The 14,641-nt window shown below is 40.4% G+C and overlaps 1 protein-coding gene across 1 annotated transcript in view; it reads left to right on the forward strand.

Moving 5' to 3' along the window:
• LOC123003339 (trophoblast glycoprotein) overlaps positions 1 to 14,641 on the forward strand; it is a 47,472-nt gene that overhangs the window by 25,860 nt on the left and 6,971 nt on the right. Inside the window, exon 3 of the mRNA XM_070217995.1 lies at positions 4,939 to 5,003. The gene's annotated coding sequence lies outside the window, so the exon portion shown is untranslated. The remainder of the gene's footprint in view (positions 1 to 4,938; positions 5,004 to 14,641) is intronic.

Below are 14,641 nucleotides of genomic sequence, written 5' to 3' on the forward strand. Positions count from 1 at the left end.
TCCGGGGAGGTGGATCCACTCCCGTCATGAGTCGCTGATTCAATTAGCGCCCGAAATAGTTATCGAAATGGATATGGGAGTGGATGTGGCTGTGGCTGTGGATGTGGCTACGGCTGTAAGTGTGCGCAGAAGTGGCAATGGATGCCAGTTGCCAGTTCCCAGCTGGCTTGGCCGTGTAATTGCTTATAATGTGCGCATAAATCGGTTCCGATTCGGAGGTCCAAGGGGGGGAAAGGAGGGAAAGCAGGGATGGCAGAGTGCTAGCTGTTTTCGTGGGCCTCCGACTGTCTGTGGCTGAGTTTGTCCCGCAACAGATGCACAACGCACCACTGACACGCAACTTTTCTCCATTCTAACCATGATGACACTTGTCAGCAAGAGCAAAGTTCTTATTTTTACCATCCATATGTCGCTAAATTATGTTTAATGTCTAAGGAAGAATTTCAAGAATTTATGTAAGCTAAAAAAAAAATGGATAATATCGAGATTTAAACATTTGGAAAATGAAAATATTTAACATTAAATTATAGGTAAATCTAAGTTTAGAATAATTTTTTTGACATCTACTTTTTTAATTAACTTAATTGTTCAATCAATTCAAATAAAGTATTTTACTATAATTTATTATTATTATTAATTAAATGCTTTATTTAAATAGAAGTCTACGTTATAATTGTTTAAATAGTTTGGCATTTGTTTTTTAATCTAAATATACTCTCTTGTTGCATAGTGTAATAAGCAGAGTAGAAATGCAGCGGCGTTGGCGGAATATACAAATTCTAAAATGCATGCAAATGCTTTGCCACTGCTAATAATGGGCATTATCATGATGTTGATGATGCTCAGCCGACTGCCCTTCGACCTTGCCCCGCAGGCCCCAGCTTAACCCCTCTTAACCCCTTCTTAACCCTACAGCATCCTCGCCACGCTCCGTTTGATGATGATGAAGCGAGCTCCGGCTGGGTAACTCGATAACGATTCCAGCCAGGCAGCCACTCCATTGGCGGTTCCGGGGGGTGGTGTAGGTGGTCTTCACTAAAGTATGCAGCCTGGGTGGAAAATGGAAAATGGGGGAAAGCAGACTGTCGCTTAGTTTGGCTTACATCTCCCGCCCCGCCACGCCACGCCCACGCATCCCGTCCCGCCCCCATCCGCTGCTCCATGGAGACTTTGTGTGACTCTGACATGCATTTCTCATGATGCGAAAATTTTGTTTCACTTGACATTTTGACATTTGACAGCTGGCGCAAAATTAACGCAACTCGCGGGAGGCGGGGCGTTGTGGTGCTAAAAATGCAATAACATTCTAAGCGCGGCGGGGGGAAGGCAGCGAAAATTTTCCCCCTTTTTTTTGTGTTCCGAACCAACTGGCATTTTCCCACAAATTTATCATGTTCGACAAGTGGCTATGGGGTTAAGCGGGCGCCTTTTTGGGTGGCTCTTTGGGTGGCGGGGGGTTAACTTGCGTGTTTAATGCTACCAAGATGCATGGCGATGATGACTTAATTGAATGGCAGCCCGCAAGCGGAGTAATCCCCATGGAGAGACCCAATGAGGAAGTGGAAGAGGAAGGCAGATAAGAAGAGAGATTTGGCTGATGAGTTGGCAAATTTGAATTTGCCGGAATTAGATGTGTGTGGGTGAAAGCACATATACAGTGTGTGCAGAAAATGCCAGTGAAAATTTAAGAAATTATCATACACTTTGCAAAAAATCAAAAATCATTTTATCTACAAACTAAAATCAAATTGAAGTAAAACATTTTTTTTATATTTTAATTATTTATTTAAATATATTCTTATACCATTTTATAAATTCAACCATAAATTCCCCCATTTTGAAAACTCCTATAATGACGCTCAAATGTAGGCAACATTTTTGTGGTTCCTCTTGCCTTCGGGGTCTCCAATTTGATTTAATCTTTTGATAGCCAAGACTTTTGACATCGACTGCCCCCTGAAGGCCACAGGGAACGGAACTGAACCTCCCCCTCCGCCTTCCGCCCCCCTTCCCTGAACATGTGCATTACGATGCCTTCGGTCCACCGACTATAAATCCTTCTTCATCTCCATCTTCAACGGGTTATTGTTGATGCTTTTGTTGTTTCTGCAGGAGCTGTTGTTGTCTTTCGTTGTGCGGTTGATGGAACACGTTGTCAGAGTGTCTGTCTCCGTCCCTGTCCCTCACGATGCTCTTTCTCTCTCTGTTATACACATGTCAGCTACAGATATATATCCATTCATTGTTGTCGGCGCCTTTCTTCTGATTCGGGACAGAGGAGGAGTAAATGGTAGGACAAGGAATTCAATTCGGCCTGATTTTGACACCCGGCCACTGGGAATTTTTGTACGGAATTAGAAGTCGGCAAAATGAGTTTTGTTCTTCCAATCAGCTTTTTATTCCACGGAGGGAGCCGGATGACAAACAGTTGAGATGTGTTCTAAACAGAGAGATGTCCTTTAGATTTAGCTTTTCTTTATTTTTTTCCTGAATATTTGAAGAACATAAATTTCTTTAGTTTTAAGAGAAATAGACGTAAGCTGCTCACTTGGACTTTGGCTCTTATTCCACACTTAATCCCTTTTAAGTCTAATAAAAAATTAATTTGGCCACAAAATTGGATAATTTATTTAGAACAAATTTGCACTTTGTCTTTTATCCCTTTGCCTGGCTTTATTTGTTTACCAGCTGTCACAAGTAAAGACTTTAAGGAAATAGAGATCCCGATGGCAAATGCAAAACTTTTCCCATTTCATAGTTACTTTGCCTGTCACATAAAATACCAAGCAAATGTGCATAAATATTTCGAAAAATGCAGGACGAGAAACAGATAAAGCAATGTGAAATACGAACGACAACGACAATTGACCCACAAATTTTAAGGCCAAAACAATTCTCGATTTTGGCCTTGTTCCCACAGACTTCTTTATGAGAGATTGGGCCAACAAGTCGACTGGGTTGACTTAAGTTAAGTTTTTATCTTGAATGGCATCACAATGGAGGCGGTGGAAGGGTTTGAGAGAAAGGTTAACAAGATGGACAAACAGAAGGATGGACAGGACAAGAAACGGCTGGGGGAGAGGACTTCAATTCGAAGCCATAGAAACATCCTTTTTGTCTGCGTTTTCCTGTCTAGCTCGTCTATGAACCCTTTCCCTTTGTTATTCTGCATTTATTCCTATTCTATTTTGCAAGCGAAGAGTATTTCTTTGGTGTTTTGAGCAAATATTTATGTAAACAAGATAGATCCGCAATGTGGATGAACTCAGAAATTTATTAAAATGATTGTAAATCTTAAAGATATATTAGAAAAGATATAAATTTAATAAATTTAATTTAATATACCCTCATCATTTCCAGCCATAAATCATCTCCATCTGATTATAACGGTTGCATTCTTCTCTATAGAAGTACACTCTATTTGTATTTATATTTGCATAAATGAAGCTCTCACAAGCTATCCAAGTAGCGCCAAACAAATTGCTAAAAGTTCTGCCAAGGCGGCGGAAAAGATGGCTGCCAAAAAAAAGGAAAAGGAGAAAGGAGCAGCAACAGTAGGCAAAGGAGCCTTGGGTGTGTAGGAAAGCATTCCAATTGAAAGTCAAAACAAACGTGCTGCTCTTGGGGCCACGCCCCCTCACTAGCAGCCGCCTCCGCTCCTGACATTGTCTTTTCTGCTCATAAACTTTTTGGCTTTCGGCACGTTTTGCCATTATCCATATGCTGCCATAAGCCCCCCTTACCCCCCTTTGCCACCCGCCCATGCTCACCGAGCATGCTTTGCATATGTGCAGTCGCAACCGGAAACGGAAATGAAGCACAAAAGTTCAGTTCTGCTCAGCATACGCTCCGACTCCTGGCAGCCATAATAGTTAACTACACATTTGTTGGCCCTTCCAACGGCCCCCTTTACCCCCCTTTAGCTATTGTTTAAAGTGATTTTATGAGCACCGAGTCCGACTCCTGACCATGATTTACTTAACCCGTGAAGGGGGGTGAAAAAATAAAATAAAAGCCGAGAGCTCATAATTCATGGCCGGCACTAATTGTCCATCTGTCTGGCTGCCTGTGTAAAACCATAATTAAAAGCAGACTGAAAGGCGGGCGTCTGGCAGTAGATTTGGAGTTTTATTTTGTTTACTGCCAGCCAGAAATTGAGAAGAGACGAAAGCGGCTTTAAATTAAGTCCTTTGTCCAGCTGATGGCATATTGCGCATACGTCATGTGGTCCTCCTGCTCGAGGCGGCCCATTTGTGCTTAGTCGCCTTCCTCTTGGCCAGCCGAAGTTTGTCACTGCTGCAGTTGAAGGGATTGCCCAGAGATTTATGCACTAAACGGGCCGAAGGCACTCGAGGTTGGGTCATCAAAATATGACATAGCCAGTGGACCATCTATCGAGGATAATAATTAAGCGGCTTGACAAGTGCCTGCCAAAAGTCGGATCTACTGGGTTTTGAGGGGGAATTGGGACCTGGAAGATGAAAAATTGTTTAAATTCACTTATGAAAATTGTTTAAATTCACTTATGAAAATTATGATAAATTGCTTTAAAATAATTAAACTGATTTTAACATGATTTCCGTTTAAATAAAAAATGACAGAAACTAATTGATTTTCTATAGATTTTTAGTACTTCATGGGACTTTGATAAAATGTTAGCATAATCACTTTAATTAAAATTGAATATAAGCTATGTGCCATACAAGTGTTTTTTACCAATAAAATTGTACAGGTTTTTTTTTGTGGTTTATTATCATTATTATCTTTGTTGTTCCAGATTTAATCAGTAAATTTGTTAAACATAATGATTGCAACTTTAATCCCTTCTACACATTTTATTTGAATTTAAACATAAAATGTTTAATTAGTCCGAATAGTTTTAAATAATTTCCCCCACTACTCGCGCTAATAACTTTTCCTCAATTATTCCCATTGCAGAACTTTGGCGCCTAAGTGAATTGCAAACAAATCAGTGCAGCCCGCAAATAAATAAATCATTTGAGGTAAGTTTGGAATGCAGCGCGATAATGAAAAACAAGCTAAAAGCTGAGGGGCGAAACAAAGAGCGAGAACTACAAACTGAAAGTCATTTGCAGTGCTTACCCTCTCGCCACATCCGCAATTTCAATTACACAACTTTTCGTGGAGCGTGGAGCATTTGCTCATTAAACCAAATGGAATCTCCGACTGCCTCTTTATATATTTTGTGGAAAGGACTTAATGGTTTAATTAAATGGGATTTTAACTAAAAGGGCATAGCGAAAGGCTTAAGACAAGAGCGCAACTCGAAAGCAGAGGACAGAGGGTGCAAATCAGAGGGGATTTCATAACAAACATGGCACTCCAACTTTTGTCAGTCTTCCTCCCAAGCAGTGTGAAACTCAAGAGATCTCGAAGATGCTCATACGCCGCGTTGCCCTCGGCACTAGAACATAAAGATGGAGCAGCGCAACGAACTGCAGCAGATGTTTGCCTAACCATCCTCATAGCTCAAAATGGGGAAAATCCACCTAAAAATTTACCCACTCCCAAGCCCCCGAGTAGATTCTCATCAAAACGAGAGCGAAATGCAATTCAAGCAATTTTCAATTTTCATTTTTAGAGCCAGAGACGGATAAACCGCTCAACAAGAAGCTATGTGCACAGAAAAAAAAAATTTCTTAGCCAAACAAAGTCGCCGGATCAATTACAATTTAGCTCACATTATTTAGAGATTATTTTAAAAATAATTTATCAGAAAAATAAAAATACGCACTTAAAATATTAAACTAATTTTTAAAAAATACTACAAATTCACTTGTAACTTCTAAAGTTTTCTTCCTTTCTGGTGTTTTTTCAGTGTATGCATCTCTATGCTTATAGCCTCCTTTTTGGCCCACTGCAAACTTGTCGCGCTCGAAAATTCCCATCATTCCTGCTGGTCTAAGGCCAATTTTTCGATTCGCTATCCTTGCGCGTTTGGCGAATTGCAGTCGCGCGTTAGGCCATGCCACGCCCCCTCCCCTGACCGCCCGCTTTTCCGCTATAAAATCCCCTCGAGGCTTAAGCAATGCGTTAAAATCGAGAGGAAGGAAAAGCGAAAAACTTTGGCCAAAGATTCTTTTTGCCTCTTGCCACTTTCAAGTTTTCCATGGCCTTCCACCTCGTTTTCCTTTGCCTTCTCGTTTTCCTTTAACTTCTTATTTTCCTTTTGGCCTTGTCTGCTTTGCTAACTTTCGCTGTTGTTGAGCACAAAATGAAGGCATTAATGTTAGATTTTATGGATTCTTTCCGCTTCTCCTCGCCTTTTTTTCGAAATGGCATCAAGTTTCCCTTTCTATTTATTTAACTGTTTCTGCTCTGGTGTTTTTTTTCATATTTTTTTATCTCTGATTGCTTCTGGGTGAAAAGTGAATCGCGAGGAGTATTTAAAGCTGCGGCAAATGAAGCCGAGTTACCAACTGGCAATGAGCTTACGGGCTCCCGTTAAGTGCATTCGAATAACCGAAAGCTACTCCGGTTAATCTTCACTTGCTATTTTATTCTGTAGCTCTTCTTTTGGACTTTATCCCTTTGACGTAGCTTAAGCTTCTAGCCAGCTGGCTATTGGAAAATTAGTACCAATAGAGGGTTTAAATGGCAGAAGAACGAGTAGAAGGGTTACGGATTTTAAACAAACTTAAATTTCTGACATTCTGTTTAAATCCACAATATTATAATTATTATTTAGTGATATCTTATAGTTCGAAATGCAAGCTTAGGATTTAAAGGTTTCTTATCTCTCCTGAGGAAATCCAAATTTACAAGTAAATGGGAATTTATAATAATATAGTATTTAACGATTAATTTAATAATTTCTTTCAATAGAATGTATATATATTTTTTCACATCACATTTTATTTTTCTATAGATTACAAATGTATGTATGGCTAATGTCTACATAAATAGCTATTAAACTACAATCAATTTAAATGCTTTATTTAATTTGCATTTTGCACATTTCCCACATAGTTTTTTGCGCTATATTCTCGTCTCGCTACTCGCCACAAATGGGAATATCCGGGAAAAACGAATAGTTCGCTTGGCAAACGATTAATATCTGACCTCGGCAACAAAACTGACAAATTCTCACAATTAGGATAGCCAGACGGGGCTTCTTTACCCTTTTCACCCTGCTGTTGCTGCTGCTGCGGGGAAGCTTTGCAAATATTTGCGCGCAATTTTTCATATTAAACGACAGGCGTAGCCAAGAGGGGGTGGGAGTGGAAATAAAAATTGCAAGAGGGGCTAACAAAAAGTTGCGCCAACTGTGATCAATCTTCGTGGCAGGAGGAGCAGCGAAAAGAGTCCCAAAAATGGAAACGAGGCGGAGGACAAGGCAGTTGCAACACATTTTGGAGCTCCCCAGGCAGTGCTCAGCCTGCCATGTCCTGTCGGGAATGAGGTGGAGGTGGAAATGTAGAAGAAAGCGGAAATAGGGAAGAGCAAGATGGCTGATGGAAGATGGAAAGGAGCGGCAAACAAGCAACAGGAAAGGCAACCTTCGACCATTGGCCCCAAACCGGGAAATTGCAACATATTTGCAATTGTCGTTAGGACACCAAAAAGGACGAAGAAGAAGGAGGAAAATAACTGGTAGTTTAAGTGGGAAAAGGATCAGGAGAAGGGCGACTGCCGAGCAATTGCCCAAATGAATGAAGATGAAGTGAACCGGGTTTTGGCCGGCACTTGAACTGCCTGCCTGGCGCCACTCCTCGTGCCCCAAGATTGATTGGCCTCCAGTTGAAGTTGCCGCCTCGGAAGGGGTGAAAAAGTGTCACTTCGCGTTCGCCCTTCACTGCTCCTCGGGCTTTTGCTCCCACTTTTGGTCCTCCTTTTTCCCTGAAATTAGTTGGCCTGTCAAAAACTTAACGAGGCCAACGGGTGACCAACGATGAAGACGATGATGATGGCTGGCAAACAGGCCAAGTCTCCGTCTCTCGAGGGGATGGTGCAATCAAAGTGCAACAATAGAGGAGAGGCAAACACAAAAAAAAGGAAGTGTTTGAGTGGGGAAAACAGCGAGATGAACGGAGTTTCCAGTCCGGAAAAACTCATCATGATTCTCTCGCTGTCTTCTTGTTTGCATCTCGCTTTTTAAAGTCCGTAACTTTATAGGTCTAACTAAAGTTAGGTTTATTTTGATATCAGATGCAATTTCTAAGAAAAATCTACAGTAAAGTCTTGTGATATTAATAATAATTTAAAACACCATATATGCACCCCTTTGAAACTCATAAATTAAATCAAGTGTTAAGTAATTTTAAAGCGTTTTTTAAACACTTTTTTCACCACTGACCCAAATCGATTTATTTCAATTTCCATTCCATTTAAGCTAGCACCTTTTTGATCCCCATTTTCCTTTCTCCCCCCATTTGTGTTAAGCCAATATTTTCCGTTTTTGCCGACTCTTATTGTTGTTTTGTGAAACTATTGCTGCTTTGTCTTGCAATAAACACTTCGAGCTCCTTTCATCTGAGCAACTGCCCTGCCCATTGACATTACCATTACCATTACCATTACCCTGCTTCTGTTGCCCTGCTGCCCTTTTCCGACCTCCAACCACCGACCTCCGACCTCTGCAGCGCCCTTCAACGCTTGCCAAATGACTTTGGAATAGTTTCTCTCATTTCTTTATGGTCTCTGTTGCGGTTGTATACGTAGTTGCCAACCTTTGGCCTTTGAAGTCATTTGTATTGCTCTCCGGGTTATTGCGATTGTGCTGTGCTTTGTCGCTTATCTGCTTTTCAGGTGCTTTGCTGCGTTTTTGGTTTAGCTACCTTGTCATTTCACAGCCTCGGCTTTGTCGCTTATCTTCCTTCCTTTTATTACTATTACTTTTTCGGATCTGCTCTTTGTGCTTCTCGCTTTGATGTCGTAGTGTTCTTTCTTTCGACCTCACTGTGAATTTAAATTGGAAAAAGTCTGTCGGTTTCTTAAATTTTTGAAAACCAATCAGTAAATAATAATTTCTAGAAAGTGCAACCTGTGCAGTAATTTCCATCGACTAAAAGCTTTTAACAGCATTATTTAATTAATTTTGCCCCAATCTCAATCTCTCGTCGGTTTTATTAGCATATTGCCTATTTCGTTCACAGAAAAAGTGAAAAATGTTAAAAATTAATTTGCATATTTAAAAAGGAGTTGCGACCATAAAAACGCTCGTTTATTATTCAATTATATTCCATTTTTTTTAATGTTTGTAGGAAATGCAGCATAGAAAATATGGTAAAAAAGCATGGTGGATTTTCCGGAAAATCTCAATGCATTGTTTGCATTCTAACCACAGTGAAGCCTTGAACAGTGTAAGTCAACAAGAGGGTTAATATTCTTCATACGCAATGTTGGTCATATTCCACATACGCACTGTCTGACGGCGTGCCTGTGTTTATATGTACATGTGGGTACCTAGTCGTGTTGATTTTACCGCAACAATGCACCAGCCTTTTGGCCATCGCGGCCGTGAGCAAAATTACCTTGTTGCTATGGCTTAGCTACCTGTCGTTTTTATACACGCTACTCTTAGAGCTTGCGGGCATATTCCATTAGTGGAAATCTGTGCAACATGAGATAGCAGCTCTTCCGACACCAAACTGTATCCTTTTGATAATGAATAGGAACAACAAAAGGGAAAAAGTAGTTTTTAAAGTTTTTTATTCTCCTAAACAAGCTTTCAACTCCACAAGAAAGCCCTATACAAAAATCTAACCACATGCTTAAAAAACTGAAAATGAATATACAAAAATAATATTTATACCCTATTATCACCCTATATTTAACTTTTTATGAGGCTGAATATAAAACGTTGTTTATAAGATTTTTTATAATAATCTAAGAAATATTCATATTAAAATAGGATTAATGTTCTGCTTTTATCTTAAAGTTCAGGAACTAAAATATATCGCTTATATTTGTCCTTTTTTCCTCCCCCTTTCACTTCGACCAACTGTTGAGCCTAAACGCTGACCCCTTCACCCCGACTTTAACCCCCCTGGATCCTTTGGCATAGTTCTTGGTCCCAAGGCGCCTGCAACTATTTATAGCCCCCACTCATCTCTACCGCTCGCTGCCCACTTTCCGCTGCTCTCGAAAGCGTGCTACAGTTTTTGTAGCTCTTCACTGAGTTTTCACCCCACCCCCTACCCCTTCTTCGCTACCCCCTTTGGCCACTCCTTGCCAGCCACTTGTCAACTGTTGACGCTTCTTTGTTGTCTGCCTCTTGCTGCCGGCTGTTCTCCCGTCTCCCTCGCTCCCGACAAATATTATTGTTGTTGCTGTTGCCGTTGATTCGCCATCTCTGTCTGCCGCCTCACGGGGCTGTCCATTTATCTGTTAAAGCACAAGGCAAACAGCAAACAGCCAACGGTAAACGGAGAAAGGAGGACGGAGAACGGAGAATTGAGAAGCAGAAAAAACAGGAAGCTAGCAGCCTTGTACAGCTCTATCTTTCTCCCTCTGTATTCTACACAAGGCGAAAATGTGGGGTAATTGTGACTAGAATTTTTATACTTGGATAACAAAAACATATAATCAAATTTATGTATAAAAACTATTATCCCGTGTTTTTATACCATTTTAAATTAAACTTTTTCGAATGACAGAAACTTAACGTCATACGTAGGATAGTAATAAAATTGAATGCTTTATTTAAATAACCTTAATAATGCATTAATTTAATGTGGATTAATTTGTATTTCAAATTATGTTATAGCTATTTGATTTTAAAGAATATATTTCGGTTTAGAAGCTTGTATAGATTACCATTTATTTAGCAACGTTTAAACTGAAATTGGTTTATTTTTCTCAGTACTTTGTAAAAGTACTAATCAAATTAGTTTATATGTCTTTAATCAACTTTTAGCAAACTTTTCATCGAAGCATCTCAAAATCCGCATGTACAAATCTATTGTATAAAAAATAACAATCTTAGATTGGACTTAAAAAGTTTCCGTTTGTAATTAGTCTAAAACAAAGATAAGACGTGCTATTAATTGCATTGTTAATTGTAACTTTTTGTGCTGTGTAGGAAAGGACACGGGTGTGTCCTCCATGCATGGCAATCCAATTATCATACGGCCCCTCGGTGCTGCCATGGCGGCCGGCGAGTCTAATTGGAAACAAACAGCTTGGTCCTGTCTGCGTGCCACCCTACCACCCCCTACCTCCCCACCATTCCTCTATGCCACCCGTCAGCCCCCACAACGTCAAGAGTCCAAGTCAAAAGCCAGGCCAGTAAAAAGTTGAGCAACAAAAACAGCGGCAAAGAAAGCGGCTGGCAGAAAAAGTGGAGGGGCGGAATAAAAAAAAACAAATTTAGTAGATTTACATTTGCCTCAACTCCTCAGGGCGACCCCCATAGAATTTCCAATGCAAAACATTTCGAGCCCAGAAGAGAAGCTTTGGCTTTTCGGTCGAGCCTGCGTTTATTTAAAATTCATTCATTCGCAGTTTTTATGCCACCAAATCGTTGGCCAAGTAAGTCTGGGGGAATGGCAAACATGAAAAAAAAATATAGGAAAAATACCGAAACACATTTTCCGTCAACGATGAAATCGAAAATATTGAATTGAAAAGCCAAACTCGATGTCACAAACTTCCAATCCCCCAGCAAAAACAGTTTATACATTTTTAGGTTTTTTTCCTTCTGTTTCAGTTTGGGCCACACCATAAAGTTGATCGACCAAAAAGCGAGGAAAACGGGACAAAGAACGCGTTGAAAAGTTTCCATTGAAAGGGATGGTCAGAAAAAGGGGGTGGGAAATCGGGAGGGACAGATTCAATGAAGCAAAGCGTGTGCCTTGCAGCTTTATTCGCGGTTTTGTTTACGCGAAAAGTGTTTCACAAATTGGATTGATCCCGAAAGTGAAAGCGGAAAACGAAAACAAAAGCAACTTGCTCGTGTTAAGTGGAAAGTAGAAAGTGGAAAGTTGATGCAACCACAAAAACGTACTTAGAAGTGATTAAAGAACATTATTTCAATGGCTGCATAAATCTCGAGAATCTGCTTTTGGCAACAAAAATAAATTGTTGGCCATCGCATAGCCAAAAGCTAAGCTCGTTAATATTAAAGGAAAATATTTGCAAATCGCATTCGGAATTCGACCACAAACATTTCGTGCATAAATGTGGCATTAAACTTTTCATTCTCAAGGATATTCGCAGTTTGATTATTTATCTTAGCTTATTGACACCTGTTTGTCAAAATTTAATCTGATTTGGCGTAATAATATTACGTTAACTCTCTATCTTTCATAAACAACATTTGAGCAGTAATTTATGGTGTTTATGCCACGATATAAAGGCTGCATTAAACACATTTTCACATCGTTTGACAAGTCAAGCTCTTTGAATCCCCGGAAACAAGTCGAACAAAAAGTGTTATGAATTCAGGGCTTTACACTACCCGTTGAGGTTTTTACGCTACTCCTCCATTTGACAAACAAAAAACCGAAAACTACAAAAAAAACCCAGCCCCAAAAAATATGCAAACGAAAACTTTGTCGCAGAAAGGCTGAGAAAAAAGGGGGAAAAACAAAACATGGGAAAAACACAAACGCGATAACAATACGATACACTTTTTGGGGATGCGGGAAAGGAGGCGGAAAGGGGCGTGGCTTAGGCGGAAGGCGCTGTGCGATTGCAAATGCGACCGCTTTTAATGCAATTTGTAAGTGTCGTGCGAGTTGGGCGCGTTTTGGACGCGTTTCGGGCGCGGCTTGGTCGCGACTTTGCTTGCATAAATTTGCAAAACAAACGGAAAAAGGAAGAGGGGAAATTTCTGGCCAAGCCCTGCAATTCGTAATTGTCGCCTACCCATTCTCTCCATCTTCCTACATTCCCTCTATGCACTGCAAATAATTTTGCCTATTTGTTTTTTCTAAATATTAGAAAAATTACTTTAATTAAAAAAAATATCTGTAAAAGCATAAAAATTATGGACTAGAAACCATTGTCACATTATATTCAAAAAATTTCAGAAGTGTTTTATATTTGTACGTATTTTTAAATAAATTTATAGAATGTTTAATCTCATTGTGAGTGTAAACTAATTTTGAAATATTTTTTGAATAAAATAAGATTACTTTGTATTTTTTATCTAGAAGTTTGCTTAATTCTAGAGTTTATTGTTGATTGTTATTGAATTTTTCTAAGTGCACTCCTGCTTCCCGTTAGCATTCGATGGATTTTTGACAGCAATCCTTGTTAGAAGGACGAAAAAGGGGAGCGGGGATCTGCTGCTGCTATAAATGCTGTTCGAAAACGGATTGCAATTGCTGCTTGCATTTTTGTTGCCACAGTTGTTGCTGCCCTTGTTGTTGCTGTCATGGTTGTTGTTGTTGTTTTGGCTGTATGTAGCTCTTGTTGGCAACACGTGCAATTTTCAGCCTGGTTATATGCACTTGGCCAAGTGTTGGCAACGTGTTTCGGGTATTTTTGCATCTGCATCTCTATCACATCGATTCATATTGAAGTGTGAGCATGTGTGTGTGTGTGTGTGTGTATTTATCTGGGCGTCTCGCTTTTGCGTTTTATTCCAATTACCAATTTGAATTGGATTTACGCTTTAAAGCTACCCCATGAGGTAAATGAAACTCTTTAAGCTTAAATGGAGATCAAGAAAATCTTTAAAAAAATCATAGTTTAGAAGAGGAGTGCTTGAAATGGCCTAATAGCAGTGCAAGATAGCCGTGTGCTCTATGCATTTATTTTATAAAGAAAAATTAAATTAATAAGTAAGCAATCTTCATGACCTTGACATAATATAAACAGAACAAGCAAAAACTGTTACTGCAACGTAAGTAGCAAATAAAACTAGCCCAAAAATTAACCTTTACCAGCTTGCAAAACACGTGCTTGCCACAGGTTTATGCCATTATCCCTGTTCTCTCCGCTTTCTCCGCCATCGAACCCACTCACCTAATGACCTTTCCTGCCTGCCATCGCCACCCTCCTTCCACTGGTTAACCACATCATAAACCTGGAGGCTGCCCTCCATTGCCATATTGCCTGGCGGTGGTGCTCGAGTGTGTCTTTAAAAGACCGCAAAGCCACAATTCACACTCTTGGCCAACTTTCGCATTTCCCTTACACATTTCCCCGTCGCTTTTGGCGTGTGAAAAACTTCGCAGACTTTGCAGGGGCAGCTCCACTTACTTGGCCATTGAAGTGCAATTAGCTGTCTGCTAATTACATAGTCCAAGCGGAAGGCGAAGGCTCTGCCACGCCCCCTTGGAGGCGCCTCCTGCCTGCCATTGTGGCTTCTGTATTCTGTCAGACTCTCCTATATATTTTGCACTTCGCACGGCGCACTCATAATGAAATTATGAAGCCAACGTGCACCAATTTCATATTGTGGCGGGCACTCCGGCTTCTCCGCCATTCTTTAAGCCCCCCCCCCATTTTCCAGCTCCCGGTGAACTTTCCTAATTGAGTTTCAGGCAGCCAGGACGGGACAGGATAGTAAACCATGCCGGGACTGCAGTCGCGTTTAATTGCATTGGCATGGAGGAAGGGAACGCGGTCCTCGAAAGCCAGCAGCACCAGCATCTGAGCAGCCAGCATCAGCAGGTTGACAATGAACATGGTCCAAAGAGGGGAGGGTAGCTACGTACATAGGGGATGG

This window comes from Drosophila takahashii, chromosome 3R (genome assembly GCF_030179915.1).
Source record: "Drosophila takahashii strain IR98-3 E-12201 chromosome 3R, DtakHiC1v2, whole genome shotgun sequence".
In the NCBI taxonomy this organism is placed as follows: domain Eukaryota; kingdom Metazoa; phylum Arthropoda; class Insecta; order Diptera; family Drosophilidae; genus Drosophila; species Drosophila takahashii.